Source organism: Peromyscus californicus, unplaced genomic scaffold, assembly GCF_007827085.1.
Source record: "Peromyscus californicus insignis strain IS unplaced genomic scaffold, ASM782708v3 Scaffold_11__1_contigs__length_118956290, whole genome shotgun sequence".
In the NCBI taxonomy this organism is placed as follows: domain Eukaryota; kingdom Metazoa; phylum Chordata; class Mammalia; order Rodentia; family Cricetidae; genus Peromyscus; species Peromyscus californicus.
In genome coordinates this window covers 91395405-91416534 of record NW_026294402.1, presented here as the reverse complement: position 1 = coordinate 91416534, position 21130 = coordinate 91395405, and positions in this window count along the sequence as shown.

Below are 21130 nucleotides of genomic sequence, written 5' to 3'. Positions count from 1 at the left end.
CCCAAGTTTGACTTCTGGTTTCCACATGCATATGCATGGGTAAGCTCACCTTCATATACACACATGCACACACCCCACTCACACATGTGCACGAATAATATTACATAATAAAATATATAAAGCAAATAAGATTCCTCATTTCTGGAATTTCTCTTTTCCTTGTCTTTTAAAACAGGGTGGGGTGAGTTCTGGCTGCCCACCTACCCAGGTTCAGCCTGGCCAGCTGGAAGCCACCTCTACAGACCGTGTACCATGTCTGAAGGACTTGTGCCTAGGGCTGCCTAGAGCCAGTGGAGTGTCCCTGGAGCCAGAGCCACTGTGGTCTGGCCTCTGCATGAATGAGGCAAAAACCAAACCAAACCAAACTCACCACATCAGTCATGGCCCCCGTACTGTACCAGAGGCAGGCATGGACTATGCTGGTCAGGGTTGTGCTGGGGGCAATGGTCCTCCCCACACTCATCACACTTGCTGACTATTGCCACCTCTGTCACCAATACCACACCAGTTATCCCCATCACCCATGTCCTGAACAGAGATTGGGAACTGTCTAGAAGTAGATGAAAATGAGAATGGTGATGCTGTGGGATAATCCTCTTGTACACTGGTTTAATAAAACGCTGATTGGCCAGCAGCCAGGCAGGAAGTATAGGCGGGACAAGCAGACTAGAAGAATTCTGGGAAGAGGAAGGGCAGAGTCAGGCGTCACCAGCCAGACATAGAGGAAGCAAGATGACAAGCCACGTGGCTAACCATAGATAAGAATTATGCGTTAATTTAACTGTAAGAGCTAGTCAGTAATAAGCCTGAGCTGATGGCCAAGCAGTTATAATTAATATAAGCCTCTGTGTGTTTACTTGGGAGAGATTTGTCCTGACTGAAGGGCCGGGCAGAACCAGAGAAACATCCAGCTACATGGCAAGGCTTCATGAAGGGCAATGACATTCAGTCTGGGGCTGGGGAGATGAAAACAGCAGAAAGTGGGGATCATCGCTCTCTGTGAGCCCCATCTTTGGGCACTACTCTTTCCCTCCATGCCTGACAGTTTAAAGGCAGTGGTGCCTGGAGTCTCAGGAATGGAAATGTGTAGACGAATTTCTAAACAGTCTTATTAAATACAAAACACAGAGCCAAATACAGGGGTGAAAGCCGTCGAGACCAGAGAAATAGTGAGAGCAACCAGCTAACCTTAGCTCACCACACTGCCATAGCTTCCCAAGAAAGAGAGAGCTTCTTCCTGTCTAATCTGTACCTTTATTGCTTTGCTGTTCTGCCTTCTCATTGGCCCTTAGCCCAGCTACCTCACTTCCTTGTCACTGCCTGTCTGTACAGACCTCCAAGTCTCTATGGTTGGTACTGGGATTAAAGGCGTGTGTCACCACAATTGGCTGTTCCCTAGTGTGTCCTTGAACACACAGAGACTCTGTTTGCCATGTGATCGGATTAAGGGCTTACGCTATCACTGCCTGACTTTTGTTTATGGCTGTCTATGTCCTCTGATCTCCAGGCAAACTTTATTTATTAACATACAAATAAAATATCACCACATTCCAGCACAAATAGACTATCACCACACAAGTGGCTAGTGTTTAAAGAGTGACCAAGAATCACTTTTCTGGTATGAGCCTCCAAGTGATAGAAACCCTGTTCCTCTATAACTCTCGGTGGTTCCCTGCTGTCCCAGGAAAAGCCTGACAATGCATGAACACGGAGAAAAGATCCCTACAGTCAGGCCTCTTGATTTCCTTTCTTTGCCTCCCTCCTCCCTACTTCACTAAATGGGTACCATATTTGCCCCTTGCCATGTATTTTCCCCTGCCTGGGCTGCCCTGTCCTTGCTCAGTGATGACAGCTCTGACCCACAAGTCCCAGGATGTCATATGACCCAGCAGGAGAAGACAGTGTCAAGTTTCTTGCTGAATTTTTTTTCTTATCAATAAGGTGTGTGATCTGGTCTAGAACTCATGGACTCAAGTGTTCCTCCTGCCTGAGCCTCCCAAGGAGCTGGGAGTAGAGGTGTACACAGCCATGCCCTGCATTGCTCTTCAGAGTCGCTGCTTGTTTGAACTGATTTTGAGGTTCTGGGGCTTGAGCCCATGTGGGTTAAAAATTGTCACTAAAGCACAAAGCCCAGCTACGTCTGTTAGGAACTTCACAGAGATGATTGTTGTTTTTCCTGGGAAAGTCGAGATCATTTGTTCTTAAATGTCATTTGCCATTTTCAAAAGTTCTATAAACGGCCATTAGTATCACCAGATTGCTGCCAACACTAGTGTGAGCCTGAGGCTGCCAAATATTCAGATGTTTACAAGAAAAGCTGCAAATAGTTTCCATACATGCAATTAACTTCATTTTTGTGTGTGTGTGCTGAGGACTGAACCCAGGACCTTGCACCTGCTAGGCAAACATTCTACTACGTCCCACATATGTCCACAGCTAATAACTGTATTGAAATACTGGATGGATGCTATGAAGGTCGGATAGAAAGTATCTGTCCATCTGCGATCCAACCAACAGTGACCTCTGCTCCAGATACACATTCCAGAGGAGGTCTTTGACTCTGTGTCAAGTGGCTTCCTGTTTCCAGACAATCCCCACAATTCTCCATTCTTCTTACACATCACCATCTTCCTTTTTCTACATGTCCCGCCTGGACCCAGCAGATGGCCGAGTGTGCCAAGTTTCTCTTCCAGAACCTGACAAAGTAGGAATCTATTTGTGTTTCTCAAAATTCACCACCAGAGGGCAGGTCTGTAAAATAAAATTTAAAAATCATAGTTTTTGGTTTTTGGATTTGGGGTTTTTGCGGGGGGAGGTGTTGTTTTGTTTTGTTTATTTGTTAATTTTGTTTTGTTTGTTTTTTGTGGGTTTTTTTAAGTTGCTGGTACTTTCTATAAAAGAAATCCAGAGATTAACCATTAAAGTGATCACATGTGCGTATTTGAATATATGAGCCTTCTACAACGTAAGCTGTGGGAGTGGGAATGTGTGTGCCCTGCTAGAGGTCATGAGCTACATTTTGAAATGGGACCTCTGAGGGTTTTACTCCAAAGACCCAATAATAATAGCTTGGTGTTGCTCAGCAGTGCACCTCAGGACAACCAGGAACCTGATTGTTTCAGGAATGCTTACAAATAAATGTGAGTCACTTAACCTGATTTGTCACAGTCACCCTTCTCCATCAAATGGGTCACCTAGAGAGAATCTGTCCACGCCTGATCTCTTCAGGCAACAAATTAAATTCTTGGAAGAAAAGCTGAGTATCGAGCACAGAGAGGACAAAATGAAATGTCACAGTAGACAGGGGGGCAGCCATACGGTGGGCAGTGTGCTGGTGTTAGCAACTTGGCCTTCAAGAAGCAAAGCTTTCACGTACAATACTCACCAGCTTCTGTGGTGTGAATATTCCTGCACTGACCAGCTTCAGGCTCCCAACAAGGTATCACTGAACACAGAATTCTCTGAGAAGTGCACACCATGAAAGCTCCCCAGCAGGAACAAGCTCACTTTAACATGGACCCTCCTACTTCATTTCAAAGTTGAACCCTCACTGCAGAAGCAGATTCACTTCGACATTTGCAGGGTTTCGTGTGAGCAGGGTACAAATGGAGGTCCATACACTGTATATCTCAACAGTTACCTTATAAATTAAGCAAGCAAGCTGATCAATTGTCTTATCTTGATGCCTCCATAACTACCTGGAAAGCCAAAGTTAAATTTTGAACACACCTAACATGGCCACATGGGAGACACCATCTTGGGACTTCCATCCCTTATTACTGCTTTTCCTTCTACACTGATGGCACAAACAAGCCCCAATGCATCTGGGAACACTCCTGGCCCCGAGCCATCCCTTGGGCCCAGATGTGAGCACATTGGCCATGTGATCTGTGTGCAAGAGAATCCACACCAATCTGAAAGTGGGCTTCAGGTTGCTTGGAGAGGAAATTGCAGGATCTTGTGCACCTATGTCTCTAACGTGGGGGGATTAGCCTCCAAGTACACCCTGTTGCCCTGTGCATTCCAAATCCCTTGGGAAGGGCCAAGCAAGGCTGAGACCAAAGCAAGCCCTTTATGGCCCAGGAGTCAGGCCAGGCAGCTTCCCTCCCACACCTGAGGGTGAAGACAGTTCAGATGTCTAACCTGTTGGCAAGATATTCTGACAATCCCCAGTTTTAAACATCCCTCCATGTGGGGGCTCTTGAAATCCCAGTGACCTGGGTAGAGTACTGAGTACCTACGAGGTGCTGGTACTAAGCTCACAGTGAATGAATGGGTAGACCCTTCTGTCCCATATTTCCACTGCATCTGACACACATGTTCAAGCCAGGACTTTAAATAGCTTTTACATTTTGGAAGAGGGGGGGGCAAATTAAAAGTAGAAGACTTGCCAGCCCCGAAGTTGAGAGCCCGGGAGCGCTCTCCCCATTTCTCATCTGTCTTGTGGCTGCGTGGGTGGGGAAATGATGCCCTCCCTCCTGCCCATCAATGCCTGAGGCAGGTGGGAGAGCTGGCCCTGTAGTCATAACAGTGGGAGAGCTACTCTGACCCCCACCAGCTGCAACACTCGGGAGAGCAGGCCCTGCACCTCTCCAGTGTAGCACAAATAGAGCCAATCCTGTTAGGGCAGGTGTGGGTGAGCCAGCCCCAAAATTGTGAGGAGGGGAGAGTTGTCCCCATTACCCATCTGTCTTCTGGAGGCATGGGTGGGGAGAGTTGCTCCCCACCATGCCCATCAACGTCTGGGGTAGGTGGAAAAGCTCATTAGAGTGAGAGGGCCCACCCTGTTAGTGCAGGTGGAGGTGAGCCAGCCCCAAAGTTGTAAGCATGGGAGAGTTGTCCCCATTTCTCATCTGGCAGACCAACCCTACAGCTGCCCAGGACCAAACCCAGGGTTATGACTTGGCCCGCCCGATCATCCACCCCATCTACGACCTGCTGGAGCATGTGAGGGGTCCTGACCCATAGACCCAAAACTGCAAGCTCTCCACAACACAGGGCAACAGCAGGATATCCAGGAGGAGCCCCAGTGAGGGCCCAGCATCCATAGTGTAGTAGAAACCAGAGGCCTAGAACCAGACCAATGACTCTTTGCAATGAACACTTGCAAGTAAAGATCCATGGACAAAGGGGTTTGTGATGTGACTCACTGTGTCACACTGCAACCTCCATGATGAGGTTTTTAATTTTTCCCTTTTTTATTTTATCTTTTTTCCTTTTTTTTTCTCTTAAATTGTGTTGTATTGGTGGGATGTAGGGGTGGGGGGGCCAGATGTGAAGGGACAGGAAAATAAATGGGATTAGGATACATGATGTAAAAGACACATAGAATAAATAGAATAAAATTTTTTAGTTTAAAAATAAAAGTAGAGCCGGGCGGTGGTGGCGCACGCCTTTAATCCCAGCACTCGGGAGGCAGAGCCAGGCAGATCTCTGTGAGTTCAAGGCCAGCCTGGTCTCCAAAGCGAGTTCCAGGAAAGGCGCAAAGCTACACAGAGAAACCCTGTCTCGAAAAACCAAAAAAAATAAATAAATAAAAATAAAAAATAAAAATAAAAGTAGAAGGCTTGTTTACATGGGAAAAAAAATACTAAATTTTAATGTCAGGGTCCATACTTGAGATTGTATTGGAATACATCTGTTTGTTCACATATTGTTTATGGCTATCTTCAGACCTCAAAGGCAAAATTGGGCAGCTTGGATGGAGACTCTGTGGGTCACAAAGCCTAAAATGTTTACTCTCTGTCTTTCTACAGGAAAGTTTTACCGACCCTTTACTCACATTTCTTTTCACTGTATCATTGTATCACGTAAAGCACAAACTGGGTAAACCCTGTAGCAGAAGGGAGACAAGGAGAGTGGGAGACCAGAAGTTTCCACTGGACAGACCAGAATTTTGTGTTCCCAGAAGAGGAAACTTATATGAAGACACTAGGAACTCATCAGGGGTCATATGCTGTGGGATATATGTACACTGTGTGAAGATGTATTGCTGTGATTGGTGTAATAAAAAGTTAAGTGGCCAGTAGCTAGGCAGGAGGTAGAGGCGGGACTTCTGAGCAGAGAGAAAACTCTGGAAAGAAGAAAGGCAGAGTCGCCAGCTGAACTCAGAGGAAGCAGGATGGGCAGTACAAAAATGAGGTAACACCACGTGGGAGAACATAGATTAATAGAAATGGGTTGATTTGTTATAAGAGCTAGTTGAAAACAAAGCTAAGCTAAGACTAAGCTTTCATAATTAATAATAAGTCTCCATGTCATTATTTGGGAGCTGGTGGTCCTGATGAGACAGTACTGTTACAGTCATACTAGGGAAAGAGAAATGGGCTTGGAACCTTTCAGCACTTGGTTAACTTGCTGTCTAGCTTTGTCTGTGTTCTTCCCATTAATCTCGTACACAGCCTCCACATAATTGGAACCTTAAATTTCAGTTGTAGGAGTTGCTAAAGTTTCTTTGCTGCAATGTCCTTGGTGGCTCATGAGGAAACATCCAGAGCAGCTCCATCTAGTGGAACAACAATGAGAGTCAGAGATATTACTTAAAATTTTCTAGTAGACAGAGACAGACCAACAGACAGATGGAGACAGAGAGAAATTGATGAGTTTGTTAATGAAATCATTTACTTATTTCAATGTATCCAAAATACTATCATTTCAAACATAATCACTGTAAATTATTGACTTAGAATTTCATTGCTGTGACCAGACACCATGACCATGGCAACTCTTATAAAGGAAAACATTTAACTGGGGCTGGCTTATAGTTCAGAGGTTTAGTTCATTATCATCATGGCAGGAAGCATGGCAGTGTGCAGACAGACATGGTACTGGAGAAGGAGCTGAAATTCTACATCTTGATCCACAGGCAGCAGAAGAGGACTGTGTGTCACACTGGGCATAGCTTGAGCGTATGAAACCTCAAAGCCTGCCTCATAATGACATACTTCTCCCAACAAGGCCACACCCACTCCAACAAGGCCACACCTCCTAATAGTGCCACTCCTTATGGGCCAAGCATTCAAACACATGAGTCTACGGAGGCCATGCCTATTCAAACCACCACAATTGTTTTTCATACTAAGTCTGTGAAATCTGGTAGGTATTTTATACTTACAACATTTCAATTTAAAAAAATCTCATGATACCTTTTTCAAAATCCCTTAGTGTTATTTTTAAAAGCCATAAGGGAACATTCTTTTATAAGCTTACTTAAAAATACATATAGAATGTGTATGTGTGCATACATATTTTTATTGAAGTTATATCACATGAGGTAATGGCACTCCCTGCAAAAAGATATGCATTATCTAACAAAAACCCCAGGATCAGACATGGGAAACATCTCCTTCAGTTTTGGTTGGGGAAATACAAGAGTATCCTGTAGATGTAACCAACCGTCTTATTAAATAAGAAACACAGAGCCGATTCAGAGAAGAAAGCCAAGAGGTCAGAGCTAAGAGCCTCACCCTTCCTGATTCAGCGATCCTCTTCAGCCAAGAGAGCTCTCCGAAAAGGACCTACTTCCTGTGTGTATGTCTTTATATAGTCTAGCTGTTCTGCCTTCTCATTGGTTGTAAACCCAAACACGTGACTGCCTCGTCACTCCCTGTATGTACCGCCCTCCAGGTCCTTAAAGGCGTGCGCCACCGCCACCACACACTTGCTATGGCTCTAATAGCTCTGACCCCCAGGCAACTTTATTTATTAACATACAATTAAAATCACATTTCAGTACAAGTAAAATACCACCACAGTCTCCCAAAACAGTATGGGCTATTACTATTGCCCTGGGTTGCCTTCCAGAACTTGAAGGTAAAATCTTTGTCTTAGTCATTTTTCTATTACCATGAATAGGCAGCTCTTATCAAAGAAAGCATTTAACTGGAGGCTTGTTTACTGCTACATCACAGCAGGTTGTGTAGCCAGAGCCTGGCAGCATGCATGGTGCTGGAGCAGTAGCTGAGAGCTTTACATCCTGATCTGTAGGCAAGCAGGCAGAGAGAGGGAGGCACTGGGCCTGGCACAGGCTTTTGAAACCTCAAAGCCCACCCACAGCGGCATACCTTCTCAACAAGGACACACCTCCTAATCTTTCCAAACAGTTCAGCATATGAGGATTAAGTTTGCAAATATATGAGCCTATGGGGGCCATTTTCATTCAAATCACCACACGCTGAAGACACCACATGCTTGGGACACAGAACTTGGGGGAACAAGCTAGAACTGACCTTCTTCCTAAGGACTGGCTCTCTCTCCCCCTCCCCCCAGAGCTGAGGACCGAACCCAGGGCCTTGCACTTGCTAGACAAGCGCTCTACCACTGAGCTAAATCCCCAGCCCTGAGGGCTGGCTCTCATAGTATCAGAAGGTGCTACATAAACTGCTGAGGGAGAAAAACAATCAATAGTCCCGCCCTGCTGTAAAGCCTACAGATCATAATGACTGACTCAGCAAGATAACCCCAAAGATGCAATTGTGACACTTTTATCTTGAGGGTGACCAACAGCTGTCTCATTGGACTTAAGGGTCACTCAATAAGAAGGAATGCACACCTGGTAGATAAACCTAGCTAACTACAAGTGGCTGGAGAGGTCACAGACTCTGGAGAAAAACCTACTACTACCATTCTCCTATGTGAATGTAATTTCTAACTGTATTCTAAACACTTATCCTTATACTCACAAGAAGTATAACTCTCATCCCTCATCAGAGAAGCTTCTTTGTACAACATGTGGAGACAATTACAGAGGTCCTCAACTGGCAAAATACAGAGAATAAGCGCCCACCGCCAGGTGACACACTGGCAACATAAACTCTATACCTGAAGCTCAGGAAACATCGAGGAAGAAGGGGCAGAAAGATTTAGGAGCCAGAGGACCAGGACACCTAGTGCTAGATAGTGTCCCCTCAACATGACAGGCAAAATGAACTCTTGAACTCCAACAATATGGTTGCCTGAACAAGAATGACCCTATGACACCACCAATTGGCATGCCAACACAGAAGGGGGAAATTCCACAAGGTCTTGCCCCTCGGCGGTCAATGGCAATGGAGGGACAGACGATCGATGTCCTCCACTGATGAGCTCCCCCATGGGTGATGTCCAACCCCAAGTGGCCAGTCCTGCAGCCCTGGACACATGTGCATGTGAACACCACTAAGTGGACTTGGGGGGGGGGGATTGTGCACACTCTCACGCACGCATGTGTAAAACAATAATGAAGAAGAGGTGGTAAATTTGAAAGAGGCACGGGAAGAGTTGGAGGGTAAGGGAGGAGCAGGAGTGATATAAATGTTCTAAAATATTATACTTCTTCAAGAATTTCATTACAGATGTGGTGACACAGCTCTTAAACCCCAATATTCAGAAGGCAGAGGCAGGCAGATGCCTGTGATTTTGAGGCCAGCCTGTTCTATACATCTATACAGTGAGTTCTGGAATTAGAGGTAATGATACAAAACTAAGTTGTACATTTCAAAACGGTGGAGTTGTGGGGTGGGATTCATTTCAGTTTTTTAATGTGCATCTCGTAAGTTTTACTTTCTACTTCTCCTGTCTTTGATGTCACAACTCGTACCCAGGTCACTAGCACTTTCCATCGTGACCTTTCATTCACCCATGAAAGCCTCCTAATTGGATCAACAAACCTCCCTCCCATCTGCTATATAATATGTCCTCTACTTGGCACCTTGCCCAGATCTCTCTCTCTCTCTCTCTCTCTCTCTCTCTCTCTCTGTGTGTGTGTGTGTGTGTGTGTGTGTGTGTGTGTGTGTGTGTGTGTGTGGTGTGTGAATTGCTTTCTCTACTCTCTCTCAGAACACTTCTGATGTAGGTACGCAGGTCCCACAATCCATTTCGCTTCATCAGTGGACACCGAGTGAGTGTTGTACACTTCAATTCAATTCTGACACCACTTATTTACCTGGAGTTTGTGTCAGAATCCTGTACATTGAAAGATTCAGTCCTACCTTAGATGTCAATCAAAAGCTCAGGCTTCCCTTAACCCCAACTGACCAACCAAGGCTATGACCCCCTCTCCCCAAGCTTGATAATTTGCTAGAACGGTTCACTAACCCCAGGAAATGCTTTACCTACACTTACGTGTGTATTATAAAGAGTAATTCAGAAAGCCTGAGGGAAGGACAAAAGAACAAGGTGTGGGGACAACAAATGGCACAGAACTGTCATGCCCTCTTTGGCCAGTCAACTCCTTGTCCATTGGTAATCCACTCAGTTTGACTTCTTTGCCTTCCCAGATAGAGAGGATGGGGCTGAAAATACCGATCCCAAGATGCCAAGGCCGGTTGGATAAGCAAACCATATGTAGGGGTTTTCCAAAAGTCACCTCGTTATCATACTCAAGCATGGTTGAAAGGGACATAAAAGAAAGCAGATTCCTATTGCCTTTAATGTCTCCTCTCTTGGGAAATCACTGGGCTTTTTGAAAGCTGGAATGCAGAGGGAAGTACATGAGGGGGAGGCCTTTAAGAGACCAGAGAAGAAGAATGTGTACTCATCAGGGAGTTTCCACAGGCATGGCCACCCCGCACATTTTCTTCTTCTTCTTCTTCTTCTTCTTCTTCTTCTTCTTCTTCTTCTTCTTCTTCTTCTTCTTCTTCTTCTTCTCCTCCTCCTCCTCCTCCTCCTCCTCCTCCTCCTCCTCCTCCTCCTCCTCCCCCCCCCCCCCTCCTCCTCCTCCTCCTCTTCTGCTGCTGCTTCCTGTATTTGTTGTTGTTGTTATTGTTATTGTTGCACAAACTGTCCCATACCTGGTCACTGAGAGTTCTTTCAGGTTGGACACTATGTCTTTTCAACTCCATTTTTGAGCATTTTGCTCTCTAGCACCATAATGCATCTCAGACTGCTCCTGCCCTCCCTCTGGAGTACTTCATCCTGCCCTTCACCTATTTTTGTTACACATATTTGTTGATTGAATGGCAGGATGCAAGTTCTACAGCACATACATGTAGAAGTCAAGTCAGAGGACAATCTTCAGGAGCTGGCTCTCTCCTCCCATGCAGGTCCCAAAAATCAAGTTATCAGGCTTGGTGGCAATAGCCTTTACCATGAAGCCATATAGCTTCACTTTTTAAAAAAAAATCACCTCAGCCAATAGGAAGCAATGACCAAATACTCCTATAACGACAAGGACTGCTCCTTTGTGACATCCCAAGTGGGAATGAACTAAAATCCTTCCTGTGGCCTCAAGGCTTCTCTTAGGTCCCGAACTTCGATACCCAATCCCCCGCACACTCATGCACTTATATTCCAGTTACAGCCATCTTCTGATGTTTCCATGAACACCGTACTTACTGCAGCCTCTGGCCTTGACTGAGTCGTGTCTGCTTTCAGATCTCACCTTCCTCCCTTCGCCTCCCAGAAAGCCGTCCTTGATGTCTCTTCCAAAAGAGTCCCTGTTCTCAGTGTCCTCTGCATTCCATCCCTGTCCCTTTGACCTTGCTGTCCTCTCTGTGTTCACTCTACATCGTACCAATCACAGACTCTTTGTGTTCACTTCTGGCATTTATATGAGGGTTGCAGAAGCATGAATGCAGCTGCTGTAGCGCACACAGAGGAAGGAAGGGGGGATTGGGTGTCCAGACCTGACAAACAGTGTTCCATTGGTGACATGGCAAAGTTCCAACACCAATAAAGCACATTCTTCTTTGCTTAACACAATAATTGTGCTACTGGAAAAGTCGGTGTTTACTAAAATCGGGCAAAAAATACTTCTGTGTTTACATATTAAATAGAATTAGGTTTTAGGTCTTGGTAGTTATAAACAGGTTTTTCTCCTACTTGAATGTCAGGCAGGGCATGGAAGACAATTCCTCATTGAGCCAGGCAGTCCAGGGACTTGTAGGAGGCTCAGTGTCCCTGACCTTGTCCTGACTTGGCCAGCAGCTCCCCCTCCCCCAATCACTTCAGCCCCAGAAGAACATCAGCTGACCCCCTTTCGGTCTCTCCACCAACCTGGAGTGTGGGAGGCACCGCTGACCACCATCACACCAGGCGGGTAGTCCATCAGAGCTCCCCCTGAAGTTACAACTTCCCTGGGCGGGGGGGGAGGTGGGGGAGGTGGCGAGACATCACAAGCCCTTGCCATGTAATCATCCAAAGGAAAGAGACCCCACACCTGTGGCAACTGTGATACCTAGAGGGATGCCTGGGGTACTGGTGGCACAGATCAAGGAACTCTGCCTGACCATTGAGGCCAAGGAACAGACCTGTCAGTGTCTGACAGGAGTCAGTCCAAGTCAAATGGAGACTGTTCCATGCAGAAGGAGCTAGGCATTAGCATGGGCTGCTCACTTCTCCCCAGATGAGTCTCGGGCCTTACTTTCCTCTGGTCACCAGGACAGTGGGGAAACAAGAAAGCACTTAGAAAACTAGGACGAAGTTATGGAGTGTAATTTAGTTGTATTATTTTCAGTGTTGTGCAAACACTCTACCCAAACAACATCCCCCGGCCTTATAACATACTTTAAAAGACAAGCAAGCTGTATGTATGGCAGCCAAGTTTGACCCCTGAACCCTTCAGGATATGATGCTCCTACAACGACTATTTCATTTTTTTAAGGCAGGGTCTCATGTATCCCAGGCCAGCTTTAAACATACTATGAAGCCAGTAATGACCTTGAACTTCCTATCCTGCAGCTTCTGTCTTCCAAGTGCTGGGATTATAGGTACATGCCACAATACTTGTATTATGCAGTGCTGTTGAACCCAGAGCTTCCTTGATGCCAGGCAAGCATTCTGCCAACTGAACTATGACCCTAAGCCCATACAACAAAGTTCTTTTTAAAGGCAGAGCACCTAAGATTTATGTACAAGATGCTTATAGATACACCACATGCCTGATCTTGTATAATCCTCCCACAGTACAACCCAGGAGACAACAGCATCCACATGTACAGAAGAGAACTCTAAGGCTTGGAAAGGCCATGTAGCTTTACCCACATCACTCAGCTGATAAGTAGCATCTCAGCTCCCCACATCTGGGGCTTCCTCCAAGCTGCCTCCTCACCATGGCCTGAAGGGGGAAGGTCATCTGTGAGGTGGCATCAGGAGCAGGATTTACAAAAGGTCTCCTTGACCAAGAGGAAGCAGCAGCCCACCTATGACAAAGGCAGACTGCAGTCAGAGACCGGGTGAGCTGGCTGTCTGCAAACCACTGGAGGTGTCCACCAGGGAAGGCAGAGCAAGGACTCACTGTGCCTTCCCTGTTTGTCTGTCCTTTCAGACCAGGCCACTGCTGTCCTGGGTATTTTGGTTTCCAGAAATGGCCCACAACTGGGCCCTCTGTGCAGCAGATAGACTACTAACAGGAGACAGGTCTTAGCAAGCAGGAACAAGGGGTTGAGAACTACCCACTTGCTGGCAGGGCTTGGAAGCTTTTCTGCCTCGAGGCATGAAAGGGCAAAGGGTGGAAACAGTTACTAGATGCCAGTGAAAGCTTTTCTGGTAGGGAAAGGCTTTTCTTCCAGGAATGGGTTTCACGTTGTAGAGTGCATCAAAACACCTGGAAGGCATATTAAAATGTACATTGATGCTGGGCAGGTGGTGCGTGTGTCTTAGTTAGGGTCATTATTGCTTGGGATGAAACACCATGACCAAAGCAACTTGGGGAGGAAAGGGTTGATTTGGCTCACACTTCCACAGCACTGTCCATCATTGAAGAAAGTCAGGACAGGAACTCAAACATGGCAGGAACCTGCAGGCAGGAGCTGATGCAGGGAGCATGGAAGGGTGCTACTTACTGGCTTGCTCCTCATGGCTCATTCAGCCAGCTTTCTTATAGAACCTAGGACCACCAGCCCAGGGATGGCACCACCCACAATAGGCTGGGCCCTCCTCCATCAATCACTAAGAAAATGCTCTAAGATGTATCTACAGCCCCACTTTATGGAAACATTTCTTAATCGAGGTTCCTTCCTCTCAGATGACTTTAGCTTGTGTTGAGATGACTTAAAATTCGCCAGCACAGCCTGCTTGCCATTCCAGCACTCAGGAGGCCGAAGCAGGAGGAGTCACAAGCTCAAAGGCCAGCCTGGGCTACAGTGTGATCTTGTCTCAGAAGAAATGTATGTGGGTAAACCTGTGTGAGCATGTGCAGGTGTATGTCATTTGCTCTTGAACAGTCCAAGGGCCAGCCAAGAGTTTGCATTTTTATTTTTCATATTTATTTTTAATTGTGTACATGGTGAGTGGGGTGGTGTGTGTGTACATGTACTTATAAGTATAGGGCACTGGCAGATTCCAGAAGTAGAAGATCCACCCAGAGCTAGAGCTGGAGTTACAGGCAGTTGTGAACCCCCTGAGGGCCTCTGGAAGAGCAGTGTGTGCTCTCTGCCCTTGATCCATCTCTCCAGCCCAGAATCTGCATTTTTAGCAAGCATATGGGTGACGCAGCTAGATCATACTCTGAAAACCACAGTGGAAGAGGAAAGCCCTGGAGAACATTCTCCCTGTTCTTCTGTCTACCAATCCCTCCCAATTAGTTTTTCCCATTGGCTGGACCTAACCTGACCCTAAGGGACAAGGGATCCAGGGAGGAGGAGCCGATGGACATCTGGTCTCAGAAACCAACAGGGAAGAGAATGAATCTAAGATGTAGAGGATGAAATCACCAGCCACCCTCACAAGCTTCCCTCACTTGTCATTTTCCACCAGCTGGGTGAGGAGGGAATCTCATTCTCATTCATTTTCCGCACCATAGCTTCTCCGAATTGAGTCTCCAATGCCAGAATACATAACACTTTGCTGGAGGCTTAAAGGGAACTCCGATCCTCTCAATTCTATTTGGAAAATAAGCCACCATGTACTGACACCCTGAGGCCCCCATTTCTACTGTTGCAACGTGCTGAGACTCTCATGTGAGAGAAGGCTTCCCCTTCTTTCTTCCTCTTCAATTTCCAGCCTTTTCTAGGGATTTCTAGGAGGCCTCTCCTGAATAGTGCATGGCGTTTTGTCCTTAAAATTTGAGAGGTTTGTCACTGTTGTTAAGTTCCTTCCCTTGGGGAAACATAAACAATGTCTACCTCTCCTCCTAAATTCCCAGTGTCAAACCAAGGCGCAGGTCCACCAAAGTTCACCCAAGAGACCAGTGAGTTTATTAGGCTTAGATACAGAGAATGGATGAGGGGTTCCAGATAGGAACATGGGTGACCTGAAAGTAGCCAGACTGGAAGGCCAGTGGGGATGGCAGCTTCCCTGTGGCTGCATAGATGGAACCTCCTCCCCTCATTCTTCTCTACCAATATCCTCCAGCCTCCCCCTCCCCCAGATCACATGCAATTATGGTGAAATTGCCTACACCTAGTTAGGAGGGGTGACTGGATACTCAGGTGAGAGCCCCGTGACCCACCCTGCCACCTCCTTCTGTGGAAGAAAGCAGGTAATCCACAGGCCCGACTGTGAGGATCATTTGTGAGCAGACCCAGCAGAACTTCTGAAGATAATGGCAGTTTGGCTTAGAGCATGGTACTGTAGGCAGTCAGCATTGTTATTGATGGTGGCGGCATCGCCGGCGACACTGGTGGTGCTGGTGGTTCTTCTTCTTCTGCTGCTGCTGCTACTGCTGGCACTGAGGCTGGCTGTGGCTGTGGTGGCGGCGGTGGTGGCGGTGGTGGTGGTGGTGGTGGTGGAGGCGGTGGTTGTGGTGGTGGTGGCGGCGGAGGCGGTGGAGGCGGTGGAGGCGGTGGCGGCGGCGGCGGCGGCGGCGGCGTTGGTGATGGTGGTTTTACCTAAGTGACTGATGAAACAGTATTTCTAGGACTATTTCTCTTCCTATATTCTCTACTTTCAGCTTTGAGGTGAGATAACTTTTTTTTTTAAACCAGTGATCCTGAAGCCCTGAAGACTGGGTGTTAGAAAATTTGGGGGATGGGAAATCTGTTTAATTATATTCCATTTTCTGTTTGTGAATAAAATCATTAAGCACTGTCATTAACTTCTCAAAAATTCCTCCAGAATCCGGGCTAGCCCTAAGACTTAGAGAATTCACTAACACCAACTCCCAGACTCAAGTGGGATGGATAAAAAGATCAACAAGGTTGGTAGATGCCTGGCTCAGAAACCAGGGGGGCTAAATCATGTCCAAATGTGTGTCTCTCTCTCCTGCTTGGATGAACCCTTTCGTCCCTTGGGAGCTCTGAAGACAGTCTCCTTCCTGATGCCCCAGGCAGTGACTTGACCTTCCTCACTGTGTCCCTGACCCTGCGAAAGCCTAGAGGCTTCTGTTCAATGCAAACTCTTCTCTACTTGTAGCCACCTCCTGCACTGGGTTGAGGAAGGTCACAGGACCCTCATCCGGGTGCTGCAGAAAAGAGTCCTAGGGACATTTGATTCGTATCATCTGGAACAGAGAGGAGGGAGAGAAGACAGCATGCATAGGATGTGCTGCCGAGGGTTATGAGGGAGACAGCCTGGTGACCATTGCCACAGCCACTCCACCCACTCCCACCTGGAAGTCATGCCTGTGGTAGTTCCTTTCATGGTGCTCTGACTGAAATCCCTGAGAGAACAACTCGTAGGAGAATTTATTTTGGCTCCTGGTTCCAGGGGTATCTGTCAATCACGATAGGGAAGACTGAGTGGAGCAGAGCCATTATGGCAGCCAGGAAGCTAAGGGTGGAGCAGACGCTGGAGTCAAAGGCATGCTCCCATGACCATTTCCTCAAGTGCTGTGGGATGTCTTTCTATACACTGTGAATATGTGTTGCTATGATTAGTTAATAAAGAAGTTGCTCTGGCCTATGGCAAGTCAGGTTATAGCCAGGCAGGAAATCCCAGAGAGAGAGAGAGAGAGAGAGAGAGAGGAAGAAGAAAGGCAGAGGCAGAGGAGACTGCCACCCAAGGAGCAACATGTCAGCAGACTGGTAATGCCACGGCCATGTGGCAATACATAGATTATTGGAAATGGTTTAATTTAAGATGAAAGAGCTAGTTAGCAAGAATTCTTAGCCATATGCCATACAGTTTGTAATTAATATTAAGCCTCTGAGTGATTATTTTATAAGTGGCTGCTGGACTGCAGGTGAGAGAGATTTGTCCCAATCGTGGGCCAGGCAGGACACAGGAAATCTTCTCGCTACAGTGGAATGGAACCTGTAGCCAAAGGCATGCTCCCATGACTATTTCCTCAGGCCCAGCAATGCCTCCTGAAGTTTCCACAACCTTCCAAAACAGTGCCACCAGCTTGGAACAAAAGAAAAAATATATGCGTCTATGGAGGGCAGTTTCTATTCAAACCTTTTTAAAGTCTCCTCTTGTATTTGGCATAGATTGGGAACTTTGTCTTTGTGAAGCAAGCTGTCAACAAACAGTGAGACAGTGAGTCCTTAGTAGAAGGGATGAGAAGGAAAAGTCGAAGAAGCACATGGAGTTTCCAGAAGCATGAGTGACCTAAGCCCAGCTTTGAAAATGAGCAAGAGATTGCAAAGGCAGGGGGGATTCCTGGCAGGGAGAATGTCCTGCACAAAGGACATGACACACAAGAACAAGACTAGCAAAACTGCCACAGGACACTGAGAAAGCCAAGAGAAAGAAGTCACACTGAAAAGAGGCACACAGACAGAAATGGGAGAAATCTGGGGCCATGTCTTGCAATATACTTTACCCAAGTAAAAGGTTCACAGTTTAACCTGGGAGCTAAGGGAAGTTACTGATGAGCTTAAGCCAAGAGGAATTTACCAAGAGGTAAATCTGGTTTATATTTTTAAAGGATCACTGGGAGATTGGGTGGAATTAGAGGGAGAGGCAGGCAGGCATGAATGTAAAACTGGTTGAGCGAGCTGGGTAAGTATCCAGACTAGAGACAAGAGAGCCTTGCCTGAGGGGAGACACTGGAGATAGTGAGACCTGGACCTAAAGATGGTACTTGCTTACAGGTGAGAAGAGAACCAGAGCCAACCCAGGGAGGTTTTTGTTTTGTTTTGTTTTGTTTGGTTTGGTTTGGTTTGGTTTTGTTGTTGTTTTAGCCAATGGTAGAGAAGTTAGAGGAGATAGAATGGGAACAGAGTGTATCAGAAGTTTACAGAATGGCCAGACTGGGGCACTAATGGCTATGCTGGATATTCAGCTCTGAGGCTGGAGTTAGGCATGGTGATGCAGAATTTCAATGGGCCATCTTGCCTGTCTTAGAAGTCCCCGTTAATCTAGATATTGCTGTTAACATATTTTATAGATGTGACTGAAGTTCACAACCAGTTGACCTTAAGTAAGGGATATTCTGGGTGGGCTTGATTCAATCCATTTCAAGACTTCATGAGCAGAGCTGACATTTCCCTAAGAAAGAAGAAATTCCAACTGTGGACAGCATTTCCCTCAGTCCTCAAAGGTGTTTTTCCTGGAGTACGCCCTGGAGGTTTTGGGCTTGCCCAATAAGCACTTAAAACCACACAAGAATTTTCCAGAAATAACTACCTTACTACATATTCAGTTATGTGTATTTTGAACCTATAGTCACAAATGCTGAGATGTTCTTTGCATAAGTGCACAGTAAAAAGTGGTGGAAGTGCATTAAGCTCCATTTGGAAATTGTTGGAAATTCTGCATAATCCTGAACTTCAGTGAGCAATGCAAAGAACAATTCTTAAAACCAAACATTCTAACCTAATACAATCCAAAGATATAGCAATTGATACTTACAAGCTGGGGAATGGTTGTGGGAAAATATTAAAAAGTCTTGTTCTCTGTAATTAAACCATTATGTTTCTATAAGAGCAGAGGAATTTTTACATACAGTAAAAACACTCTTTTACATACACTAAAAACACTCTTTTACATACACTAAAAACACTCTTTTACATACACTGAAAACATTCCAAGTCATACAACAGTCTCAAATCTGAGCAGAGGGGTTTCAGGGAGTGCTTGTCCATTCATTGGCCAGTGACATGCTGCCATTCACCGGGCAGAGTGCACATTTTATGTGTTCAAAACCAATGCAGTGGTTTTGATGCAGCACGGGAGAGCACTACCACAAACAGCTCAGATCCATTACATGTTTGAGTTTGAATCAGCTTTTGCTCATCGCACATTCAGAAACCTCACACTGTTGGGGAATTTTTCATGACCTCTACATTTAGTTACAAGATTCCATTAGGCTCACAACTCATGGTTCAAGAGGCTGTGAATGAATACCACATGCCACAACCTGTGTACATTCTCTAGTGAAAGAAAAGGAGGAACATAAGGACAGAGTCTTTAAACACTCTGACCAGAAAGGAGGGAGCAGCTGTGTGAGAGAAAATGAAGTTTGGAAGCCCAATGAGGTAGACCAGTGGCCTACACAAATCAGTCCCTGTCTTCCAGACCATTGACTGGTTCAGGGATAACTATGTGATCCCAACAGACCACAGGGACTTTGAGAGGCAAAGTCATCCTTCACATTACGAAATCAGCCTTGGCGAGATAGCTCAGTGGGTAAGGACATTTGTCACCAAGCCTGCTGAAAGAGTTCAGTCTCCTGGACCCACATGATGGAAGGAGAGAACTGACTTCCATAAGCTGTCCTCTGATGTGTACCATGGCATGGAGAGAGAGAGAGAGAGAGAGAGAGAGAGAGAGAGAGAGAGAGAGAGAGAGAGAGAGAGAGAGAATAAATAAATGTAATGAAAAGTATAAAAACAATGCAATTAAGCAGGGCAGTGGCAGCACATGTCTTTAATCCCACACTCAGAAGGCAGAAGCAGGCAGTTCTCTGTGAGTTCGTGTCCAGCCTAGTCTTCAGGGCAAATTCCAGGACTGCCAGGGTTACACAAAGGAACTTTGACTCGGAAAAAAGAAAAAAAATAAAACAAAACAACAACAACAAAATCATGAATCTTAAGGATCCATCATCCTGCTAGGAAGTTGGTACCTGTTAGGAACAGAGTGCCAATTTTTAGTCAATGTATCAACTACTACCTAGGGTTGAGGGAGGACAAAATAAAAACTAAAACTGTAACAGAGCCCTAGACTTTAGTAGGCCCCCAAACCTTAGCACAACTGATTCCATGATGGAGTGCCATTCAGGCTGTAAAACTCAGCACGCAGACAGCACCACCTTCCAAAACTAGAGCAAAACCATCAAAGTCCACAGCTCTGGGAAAGTCTCTAAAAGTACTAACCTTGCTTTTTGGCTTCTGTAGTTCTGCTTCTAGCTAACTGTTCTTGCCAACCCAGAACACGGTTTTTGTGCTTAAAAGCTCACCCCAAGAAAGGCTTGGGGCTACACTGGGATCCCAAGCACCCAGTGTAGTCACCGGCTGGCTGATGAAGATTTGCTATTGGCTTAAACCCGTGTCCGAGCAGTCTTTGCTGGGGGACATCCCACGACAAAACAACTACTGTTTTCTAAAGCTTTATTTCCAAAGTGTTGTCTTGTGAAACGCTGTTGACCCGGGTCTCGTCCCTCTACGCCGGTGGTTCTCGACTCCTTTGTGGGTTGCAACCCCTTTGAGGGTGGAACAACCCTTTCATGGTGGTCTCCTAAGGCCACCAGAAAACAAAGATATTTACATTCTGATTTATAGCAGTAGCAAAAATATAGTTATGAGGCAGCAATGAAAATAACTTTATGGCTGGGGTCAGCACAGCATGAGGGACTGTGTTAAAGGGTCGCAGCATTAGGAAGGTTGAGAACCACGGCTCTGAGCTTATGCAGAGGAAACTTGCTTTCTCCCTAAACACAGATGCAATTGGTTCAGGCATTTCTTTGTCTCCTGTTCTAGACTCTCACTCAAAAGCTGCCCTGCTGATGCAGGTCCCTGCCCTGCGGCTCTCTAATTATATGCTTTGGGTAACTTCTGCAAACACTTACCTTGGAGGACGTCCAAGCAGCTTTCGACTGAGTCCTGTGGCACACAGAAGGTGTCTCTGTGACCTGCCAGTGCATATTTGCTTAGTGATGACAGAGGTCACCAAAGTCCAAAAACCTTTGAAATCACAGCCTCCAACCCAGTCACTGGGAGAAAATCAGCACACACCTCATACTCAGCCAAATGCTTTTGGAGTTTGCTGTACTGGGGCCATTAAAAGGTATTTATATAGCTGGAACTTTCTGTGGCCCACCATAGAAAATCCAAATCAGACCAGTTCACACACAAAGGGGAATGTACTGCTCCTCTAACTGAAGATTTTGGGG